The 10,871-nt window shown below is 54.5% G+C and overlaps 1 long non-coding RNA gene across 1 annotated transcript; it reads right to left on the bottom strand.

Annotated features, from left to right (window-relative positions):
* Positions 1 to 4,885: 4,885 nt before the first annotated feature.
* Positions 4,886 to 6,589, bottom strand: LOC142359069 (uncharacterized). The gene is made up of 3 exons (XR_012762073.1): positions 6,321 to 6,589; positions 5,405 to 5,568; positions 4,886 to 5,000 (listed from the first exon to the last, which is right to left on the bottom strand). It is a non-coding gene; the product is annotated as an uncharacterized LOC142359069 (long non-coding RNA).
* Positions 6,590 to 10,871: the final 4,282 nt, after the last annotated feature.

Here is a 10,871-nt window from a genome sequence, read left to right on the forward strand (position 1 = left end):
TTTAAGACTCCAGATTCGTTATTTGAGGAGAAGGAGTGAAGGGATTTTGGAGACGTGTTATGGGATATGGTGATTGATGATGACAAGATAGGTAAAAAGTTAATGAAGCCGTGGCGGGAGGTTATCAATTGCATTAAGAGGTATAAAGTTGAGAAAAACCTTGCGGCCGTTGTTACTCAGAAGTTGGAAAAGGTAGAGCCGTCAGCCCCCCCGCCGGAGGCGGGATGTTCCTTGTTTTCTAGTGGAACCACGGCACCCCCTGGAGACAATGCCTGGTTATTTAGCACGAGTAAGGTCCCGGAGCCTCCGTGCTGGGAAAAAGTGAAGGTGACGATGGAAGGGTCTAGTAACAATCAAGAGGCTGAGGAAGAAAAGGAGTTAGGGATAGGGCGGAAGGTGGAGCAGCAAGGGATGGAGCAAGGAAAGGGGGAGCAAGGGAATAAAGAAACGGGAAAGGATAGTGGGACCTGTAGGAGACCGATGGGTATTAATTGGAGGAAGGTGGCAGACGAAGCGTCTGAGGCAGGGGAATTTCTCCCCTTGGCCTTTCCGGTAGCGTTTGAAGAAGATGCGCATGGGGATTATCATGGTAATCATATTCCGTTAGGCTGGAAATTGTTGTCACAGTTACGGTACACGGTGAATGAATCAGGTTTGCACGGCGAGCCATCTAAGCAGATGTTGAATTATATATGGGGGGGTGCTGTGCTTTGTCCTGAGGATATTAAGGTTATTATGCGAATGATTATGACTCAGTCGCAGTTATTGTTGTGGCAGGCCCATTGGCAGCGATATTGTGAAGCGTCCGCTCAAACGCCGCGGGAGCAGGGCGATCCGCTGCGAGGCGTAACAGTAGAACAACTGATGGGGGCAGGTCCTTTTGTCACAATCAGGGCACAACTGCAGATGGGGCCGCAGCGATGCTTGGAGCCTATGCGTACGGCTAGAGCTGCTCTTGAACACGTTAAAATCGCACAGCCCTCGCCGTCCTATATGGGCATTAAGCAAGGAAGGGAGGAAACTTTTGCTCGCTTTATTGATCGCCTCACTAGTGCCATAGAACAGTCAGATGTACCGGAGTGGATGAGGGCAGCTTTGCTAAGGCAGTGTGTTATTCAGAATTCGAATACTCAAACCAGAAACATCATAAGTTCTTTACCCGCTGATGCCACAGTAGAACTGATGTTGGATAGAATGAGTAGGGTACCGGTAGGACCACAAGCTATGTTGGTCGAGGCTATGAAACAGTTAGGAAGCGACATCCTTCAAGCCCAACAACAGGCCTTCACAGCCCAACAACAAATCCAACAGCAAGTGTTCGCCGCTCTGCAACCCCTTCGAGTTAATGCTGCGGAGGCACGACCGAAGCCGCCACGAAACTTTAAGTGTTACCGATGTGGGCGAGAAGGACATATGAGATGTAATTGTCAAGCCACCAGGGTGTGGTGTGAGAACTGCCGTACGAACAATCACAATACTGAGATATGTCTCAAGTTGGGAAACGGACGGATGAGCGCGTCGAGCCGTCGCGCCCCGACACAAGTAGCAGCTCCAGCAGTGCAGCAAGTGACTGCCAACTTAAAAACGCCCACAGCGACATCAGCAGCCAGTTACAACCAGCTACAGCCGGCAGCCTCGGAATGGATCTGGCAACGGCAGTAACTGTCACCCTATTGGATCAAAGACCCCAACGAGTACCAAGCAATGTAAAGGGACCAGTGATTATTAATAAACAAGCATGTGAAACGTTATTACTCGGCCGCTCGTCAACAAGCCTAAAAGGTTTGACGGTCATCGCAAGACTCATTGACGCCGATTTTACCGGGACTATTAGCATCATTGTCCAGACATCGTTTCCGCCAATACATATTCCAACAGGCAGCAAAATTGCCCAATTGGTACCGCTGCCGCACCTGACTGCGGGTATTTCCCCGAAAATCACCACCCCCCGGGAGGATCGAGGATTTGGCTCAACGGGAGCAGGAGTATTTCTGACCATGTCTATGAACCGTTGACCGACTACGATGGCTACGCTAGAGGCCCGGGGTCAACAGATCCACCTCTCGCTGCTGTTGGATACAGGTGCTGACTTAACTATTGTAGAAGAAGGGGTCTGGCCTAAAACATGGCCTACGAAACCAATGGAGTGAGGAGTTGAAGGAGTGGGAGGATACACTCCGGTACAACGGAGCGTGGACCGTATTTTGATAATCATAGACAACAGACATGCGACCGTGCCAGTCACTGTCATGCCCCTCCCGACTGGAGTGAATGGTCTAATTGGAAGAGATGTTCTTGACCAATTGGGGGTGGTGCTAACCACCGAGAAGGTTTTTCAGTAACGGTCACTGCAACCTGGGCTTTCCCGATCCCATTGCAGTGGATAACGAACGAACCAGTGTGGGTCGAGCAGTGGCCGTTAAAGCAGGAAAGCCTCGCCGCCGCTCATCAAATAGTGCAAGAACAACTAGACCAAAAACATCTGCGGTTATCGACAAGCCCTTGGAACACCCCAATTTTTGTGATCAAGAAAAAATCTGGAAAATTTAGGCTAGTACATGACTTAAGGGCAGTTAACACTCAAATGCAATCGATGGGAGCGCTGCAGCCAGGACTACCTAACCCCGCTATGTTACCAGAGCATTGGAGACTGTTGATAGTGGACTTAAAAGATTGCTTTTTTACTATTGCATTACACAAGCAAGATATGCAACGCTTCGCGTTTACTTTGCCCGCTGTTAACAAAGAGGCGCCAGCACAGCGTTTGGAATGGACAGTATTACCACAAGGGATGAAGAATAGTCCCACGCTGTGCCAGTTGTACGTGGACAATGCACTACAACCCTTAAGGAAATTATGGCCACACACGTTAATTTATTATTATATGGATGATATCCTGCTCGCGCAGGAGTCGGAGTTCAGCGCCGAACAAGTTCAGCTATTACATACGACACTGAGAGAGAATGGCTTAATAATAGCTGTTGAAAAAATTCAAACGAAAGCGCCATGGCTATATCTAGGCTGGAAGATTTCTGACTCTCAGATTCAACCACAAAAACTACAACTCAACACGTCAATCAACACGCTACATGATGCCCAAAGGCTGATGGGAGACATCCAATGGATCCGTCCTGTCGTCGGAATATCCAACGCACAGTTGGACAGCCTTCGACCGTTACTACGTGGGACAGACCCAACCACACCGGTGCAACTTACGTCGGAACAGCAGCGTATCCTCTCTCAAATTGCTGACCAGATTGCCTCACGTTTTGTCCACCGCCGTGACCCCGACCTCCCTATTGACCTTTGTGTATTTTTAACAAATTCTCATCTATTAGGAGCCCTATCGCAATTTAAAAAGAAAAAGGGGGAAGTGTGGGGGGATGGCAAGGCTCGACCGAATTGCTTGTTGTAGAAAATCCATTTTAAGCTTAGCACACGGTGTCCTTGACAGAACAAGGAATTTAACAAATCAACTCTGCGGTTAGCAAGAATGTGAAAAACAGGTTGCAGCTGGAGAAGAATGAGGGAGTATGGGCGGAGTTGACATTTTAGCTAGCTAGCCAATAATGAGCTCTAACTTTGCAATATGTAGTAGCTAATTAATCACTCTATAAATTGTGTAACCAAACTGTAATAAACGAAGCTTGCTTATCACTCACATTGAGTCGGCTGCATTCTTCCGCCGCTTCTCCAGGTTCGCGACCCTCGGGGCAGGACTTAGCCGATCGCCCCGACACTCCGGCATAAAAGCAAGACAAACAAAAGAGACAGAAGCAAGCTCCTCTGAAGCTGTCAAATCAGAACTATCAAAATCTTCATCCATGGGCCCTGGGAACAGGAAAAACACCCGCTTTGACATACAAAGCTCCCAGAAACTTCAAGCAGGAGGGCCTACACTCCTCTGTCTGCACCCTCAGCGCCGTTCTTCTACATCCCTGCCCTAAGTCCCTCTGCCTGCCTCGCGCCCTAACGGGGATCCGGACAGGACCCCTTCGAGCTGCCGTCGCGCCCGAGCAGAACTCAGTCCCCAGCAGCATCTCCCGCCCTCGTCACGACAGTCAGCCAAGACTGCAGCCACGTCCCGACCAGAGACGCTGGTAACCCCTTTCTGGCATTAAAGGGAATATCCATAAATGCTACAAACATCCCCTCAGCCCTGCCTCACTTTTAGTGTTCAGCCTGTCTCTGTGAGAGCACCATGAGGCCAGGGACCTCGCCCTGCTCCAGAAATGTGCAATTTATTCTACCTTGGCTTTTTCTCTTTCAGAGAGCCAGCTTCTGCTGCGTCCCTTCATTAATCCAGATCTGATCAACCTTTGGAGAGAAGCAGAGAAGAAGAACTCTTAAATCTGCCTGGCACTGACCACTGCCTGACACCCCAGCACACTGCACGACTGGGCACCAGCAGCACCTCTGCTTCACCCCCTCCCACTCCCGAGCGCCTGCCAGAGCCCCCCTCGCTGTCCTCCCCACTCCCCAGCTGCTGCTCTCCCTGCCCGGGAGCTGGCACGGGGCGGGGAGCGGGGAGGTTAATGGGCTGAGCTGGTCTGAGGATTTCTGCTCCCCTGAGGACCCTTCATCGAGGCCATTCCTCTCTGTCCAAAGCACGCAAGCCCCAGCCAGCTCACCCTTCGCCCAGGTCACTGAGACTCAGCCGGGCTTCAGGCAGTGGAAACCAGCAGGACGCCCGTCTTTGCTGATTCTTCAGCCAAAGCAGTGCAGCGCAACACCTCGCGGACTTGGGAAAAGTCCATCAGCAGCCCCACATACGACTCTGGTCTGACAGAGCCCGCCCTTCCTTCAGAAGAAGGACCTTGGTACCAGAACCCTTCTTCCGCTGAGAGGAGGCACGACCCACCCATGCGCGCAGTGCGAAGATGTCCAGGTGTCGGAGAGGTGGAGTCTGCTCCATTCTGGCTGGGGGACAGGACAACCACTGAAGTCCAACCTCAGGTCTTCCACCACGAAACAGCAATGTCGTTCAACCTCTCAACAGCCTTAAGAAAGAGGTAAATCTTGGAGCGGCAATTCTAGAAACAGGATACGACCCTCCAGGCAAGATGCTAACGTGGCCAGGAGTTGACTGGACGTGGCTGGACCAAAGCAATGGCACAGTTAGAGCTACCAGCGAACTTCTTCAGGCGTTGAGTGAGAATCCACCCACTCTGCCCCACAAGGCTCACCTGGAAGCCACCCCAGGGGTGTAGGACCCAGGGAAAGGGAAGACGGTGCCTGGAGGGACACACTTTTACGCTCCCCTCTTGCTCTGCGGGTGGGCAGGCAGGGAGCATGGGATGTGCAGGGACCCACGGCAGCCTCTCCCCGTCCCCGCCGGCAGCAGCTGCCCAGCCCCAGCCCAGACCTCACCAAGGGCTGCCCCGAGGAGCCCCGGGTCCCTCACCCCATGATCTCCAGCGGGCAGGTGGGTTGCTTCAGCCCCTCACACAGCAGCTGAAGTCCGGGGTCTCCAACGTCACCATCACCCAGGTCCAGCTCCTGCAGACTGGGGCTGAGCGCAGCGGCCAGGTCCCCGCAGCCAGCGCTGGTCAGCTGGAATATCGCAGCCTGCAGGGGAGACACACCAAAGGGACCATCAAAACATGACTCAAGGCCCTCACTGTCACCAGGACAGACGTCACCACCCAGCAGGCTCTCAATGGGCTGATGCCAGCATGCCACAGCCAGAAACCCTGCCCACACTCATGGGATCCAGTGCTTGGCCACGAGCTCGGTGCTGGAGTCACAGCTTGCTCCAAGCCCATCCCTCGGCGTCCTCCGGGCCCGTTTCTCCCCAGAAGGCAACAAAAGGCTCTTCTCAGCAGAGCAGAATGGAAGGACGTTGAGGTGCTGGAGCGTGTCCAGAGCAAGGCCATGAGGCTGGAGAAGGGTCTAGAACACACGTCTTATGAGGAGCGGCTGAGGGAGCTGTGGTTGTTCCGTCTGCAGAAAAGGAGGCTGAGGGGAATTTATCGCTCTCTACCGCTGCCTGAACACAGGCTGTAGTGAGCTGGGGGTCGTTCTCTTCTCCCCAGTGACAGGCAATAGGAGGAGAGGCAATGGCCTCAAGTCGCACCAGGGGACGCTTAGATTGGACATTAGGAAAAACGTCTTCACTGAAGAGTGGTCGAGCAGCGGAACCGGCTGCCCAGGGCAGTGGTGGGTCACCATCCCTGGAGGGGTTCAAAAACCGTGTGGACGTGGCACTTCAGGACATGGTTGAGCAGGCATGGTGGGGTTGGGTTGACGGCTGGACTTGATGACCTTTGAGGTCTTTTCCAACCTTAAAGATTCTGTGATTCTATGAACAGTTTTCTCACCCGAGTGTCTTCAACTTGCTCCTCGGATTCCCTACAGCTTGACGGAGCAGGGACAGAGGTGATGACTGTGACTGCTCTGCCGGGGCTGGCTGCCTGGAAGAGGGACCGAGGAGATGCTCTGCATGAGAGGTGGCACGCCGGATCCGTCACTAGTTGACAGACATCAGGACAGCACGTCAAGGAGCATCACCCGCCCAGGATGGTGTGCACTCCCACTTTGTTGCAGGTCATCTGAAAACCAGACGTGGCTCACGCCCTGCAGCGCTGGCTCAGACGTTCAAGGCATCGAGAGTCCTCACCAACGAGGCGCGCAGCGACCGTTCACCCGACTTCTGCACAGCTTCTGGCGCAACACGTGGCTCTCACCGAGGCCCGACGCGTACTGGTGTTGTACTGAGGAATAAGAAGGGGAATCAAAATGTGACATGATCATCGAAACAGCTGGGCTATTGCTGCTGTAGGTAATTTTGTAAAGCCCTACCCTTACTATAGTTAAGTTTCATAATCTTGTAAGTTTAAAATTCACCACAGAAACTAAGAAACAGGATTTTGAAGAACGTGTTACTGTTTCATGGAAGGATGAAGCTGTCCAAAGCAGAACCCCAGCGCGACGAATCGTAAGCGTAGCTAACGAGCTGTGAAAAGCTGCGGGGAATGCCAAAAGGAACAGGGACCTCGGGGAAAGCCAACTGCGGCACGGGGAGATCGTGGCCACCGACTCACGGACCACCTGCCCCAGTTCGACCCCGCACTCCAAGGCTGAAGAAACTCAGCACGCCTACTAATTTACACGCTGCGCAAAGAGACTCAAACCAGTTAGGTTAACACGATCACAGGGCACGTGTGTTAGGAAGAGGACTATGGCAATGCGAAGAGCATCAATGGCTGTCGGCTTGTGAACGAGGGCTGCTACCTCGGGACAGACACCCGTATCTGCGCAGACATGCAGCCAAACCCCTCTGCTCGGAGCGCACATTGGCGTCCTGCACACCGGGCAAACCAACCCCGAGTTTGGGACACCACCGGCAGCAGCACCGCTAGGTCCAAGTGCGAGCAGCACGCTCACAGGGCACGCTGGGCACGCACTGGGGTGCAGCAGCACTCCCACCATTGGTTGGGTAACTCTTGCCCTCTCGGACACGCAGCCAGAGAATCTGCAAGATTCTGGAGAACACAGAATCACGGAGTAGTAGGGGTTGGAAGGGACCTCTGTGGGTCATCTAGTCCAACCCTCCTGCCGAAGAAGGGTCACCTACAGCAGGCTGTAGAGGACCTTGTCCAGGCGGGGCTGGAATATCTCCAGAGAAGGAGACTCCACAGCCTCCCTGGGCAGCCTGGGCCAGTGCTCTGTCACCCTCAGAGGGAAGAAGTTCTTCCTCGGGTTCAGCTGGAGCTTCCTCTGCTCCAGTTTGTGCCCGTTGCCCCTTGTCCTGTCACTGGGCACCACTGAAAAGAGCTTGGCCCCATCCTCCTGACACCCACCCTTCAGATATTTGTAAGCATTTATAAGGTCCCCTCGCAGCCTTCTCTTCTTCAGGCTGAACAAGCCCAGTTCCCTCAACCTCTCCTCGTAGGGGATATGTTCCAGTCCCCTCATCATCCTCGTAGCCCTTCGCTGGACTCTCTCCAGTAGCTCTTCATCTTTCTTGAATTGGGGAGCCCAGAACTGGACACAGTACTCTAGATGAGGCCTCACCAGGGCAGTGTAGAGGGGAAGGAGAACCTCCCTCGCCCTGCTGGCCACACTCTTCTTGATGCACCCCAGGATCCCATTGGCTTTCTTGGCAGCCAGGGCACACTGCTGGCTCATGGTCACCCTGTCGTCCCCCAGCACTCCCAGTGCCTCTCCACAGAGCTGCTCTCCAGCAGGTCCACCCCAAGCCTGTACTGGTGCACGAGGTTGTTCCTCCCCAGGTGCAGGACCCTGCCCTTGCCCTGGTTGAACCTCATCAGGTTCCTCTCTGCCCAGCTTTCCAGCCTATCCAGGTCACGCTGAATGGCAGCACAGCCTTCTGGTGTATCTACCACACCTCCCAGTTTGGGGTCATCAGCAAACTTGCTGAGGGTACATTCTAACTCTTCATCCAGGTCGTTGATGAAGAAGTTAAACAAGACTGGGCCCAGTACTGACCCCTGGGGCACACCACTTGTTACCAGCCTCCAATTTGACTCAGCGCCGCTGATGACAACCCTCTGAGTTCTGCCATTCAGCCAGTTCTCTATCCACTTCACCGACCACTCATCCAGCCCACACTTCCTCAGCTTCCCTAGGAGGATATCATGGGAGACAGTGTCGAAAGCCTTGCTGAAGTCGAGGTAGACAACATCCATGGCTCTCCCTTCGTCTACCCAGCCAGTCATGTCATTGTAGAAAGCTATCAGATTGGTCAGGCATGATTTCCCCTTGGTGAATCCATGCTGACTACTCCTGATAACCTTCTTTTCTTCCACTTGCTTCATGATGGCCTCCAGCATAAGCTGCTCCATCACACACGAGGTATTTGAGAAGGTGCAGCAAATCCACAAGTTAATGAATTAGAGAATTCACATGGCAGACTCATCTGTACAAAGGGGACTAAGCCTTTGCTTGATTGTTTTTTTTTTTAACCAGAGGAGCTTGCGAAATAAATCTGAATTTACAAAGTGCGTTGTCCTGTAAATTTGAGAGATCGACACGAACCGGGACACTTACCCATGCACAGACTGTTGCCATCCACACACAAAGACTGTGCTTGCTTTGGTCAGCTTTGGAGGAGGGGTTCCCAGGGAAAGCAAGCTGCTGCCTTTCACTCGGACCAGCAAGCCCTCGAGGAGCGGAGCACTGGGCTGCCTGGACACGGGACGGGGCTCTCCAGGACCACCTCAGCCTCCAAACAGATTCAAAGGTTTCTCTGGAATTCCAGGAACAGAGACGCTTGCGAGAACTGAAACTGCCCCGCAACAAGAGCGAACGACCCATGTCCCTGTGCAGGGGACGGGAACAGGAGCACATCTGCAGCCCTCATTTGCACTGCCAACCCTTTCCTTCATCAGCTGCAGACCCTTTCCGAGCATTAACCACTGCTGCTGGGAAAAGGGCAACTGCGCTCCCCACTGAGCACACAGCTCCCACGGGGAAAAGCCCCAGGGACCAAGCCCAGCCACGTGAAGACGGCTGGTGCCATGAGCAGGCGCCCAGCGCCCTGGTAGGAGGGCAAGGAGCTGCCCCAGGGAGGTTGCCTACGGGATACAGCCCTCGAGGGGCTGCATCTGGACGGGTCTGAGAACGCTCAGAGCCACGGCTGAACCAGAACCGGGGTGGCCATGGTGTTTGGGGGTACCCATGTACCACAGAATCACAGAATGTTCAGGGTTGGCAGGGCCCTCTGTGGGTCCCCCAACCCAACCCCCTGCCCAAGCAGGGTCACCCAGAGCAGGCTGCACAGCACCGCGGCCAGGCAGGGCTGGAATATCTCCAGAGAAGGAGACTCCACAGCCTCCCTGGGCAGCCTGGGCCAGGGCTCCGTCACCCCCAGAGGGAAGAAGTTCTTCCTCGGGTTCAGCTGGAGCTTCCTCTGCTCCAGTTTGTGCCCGTTGCCCCTTGTCCTGTCGCTGGGCACCACTGCAAAGAGTCTGGCCCCGTCCTCCTGACCCCCACCCTGCAGATATTTAGAGGCCTCCCCCACCCACAGCAACGTCCGCACCTCGGCGCTAGCCCACGCGCCCAGCAAGCGGACTGCGGCACCAGGTTCCTCAAGCCAAGCCCCGGGGCAGACGCTGCGCGCCTTCAAAGTCCACGCGCCACCCTCGACGCCTGAACTTCTCACCCACAGCGAGATCCCTCAGCACCTCCACGAGGAATCCCGGGGCTTCGCCTCCCGCGCCACGGGGCGATGCTGCAAACGCCCCGGGAAAAGGGGTCGGGATTCACGCCGCAACGCCGGCCTGAGACCGCAGCGCTGCCCGGAGCCGCTGCCGCAGCCGTGGGGCGGACGGGTCAAGCACAGCAGGGACCCAGCTGGGCAGAGCTCAGCCCTGTCCCCTCGCCCCAGGGCTCAGCCAGCACCACCCTGAGCTCCAGCCCCGGCGTTGTACTGAGGAATAAAAAGGGGAATCAAAATGTGACATGATCATCGAAACAGCTGGGCTATTGCTGCTGTAGGTAGTTTTGTAAAGCCCTACCCTTAGCATAGCTACAGTTTCGTAATCTTGTAAGTTCAAAATTCACCACAGAAACTAAGAAACAGGATTGTGAAGAACGTGTTACTGTTTCATGGAAGGATGAAGCTGTCCAAAGCAGAACCCCAGAGCGACGAATCGTAAGCGTAGCTAACGAGCTGTGAAAAGCTGCGGGGAATGCCAAAAGGAACAGGGACCTCGGGGAAAGCCAACTGCGGCACGGGGAGATCGCAGCCACCGACTCACGGACCACCTGCCCCAGTTCGACCCCGCACTCCAAGGATGAACGTAAAAGTGCCTGTATTGGGCGCAATCAGCAGGGTTTTGGTAGCGGGGACCCGCAGGGATGACACTTTGGAGGTGGCTGCGGGCTGCCCCGCACCAGGCACAGAG

The sequence above is a fragment of the Opisthocomus hoazin genome, unplaced genomic scaffold (assembly GCF_030867145.1).
Source record: "Opisthocomus hoazin isolate bOpiHoa1 unplaced genomic scaffold, bOpiHoa1.hap1 HAP1_SCAFFOLD_15, whole genome shotgun sequence".
Lineage (NCBI taxonomy): Eukaryota > Metazoa > Chordata > Aves > Opisthocomiformes > Opisthocomidae > Opisthocomus > Opisthocomus hoazin.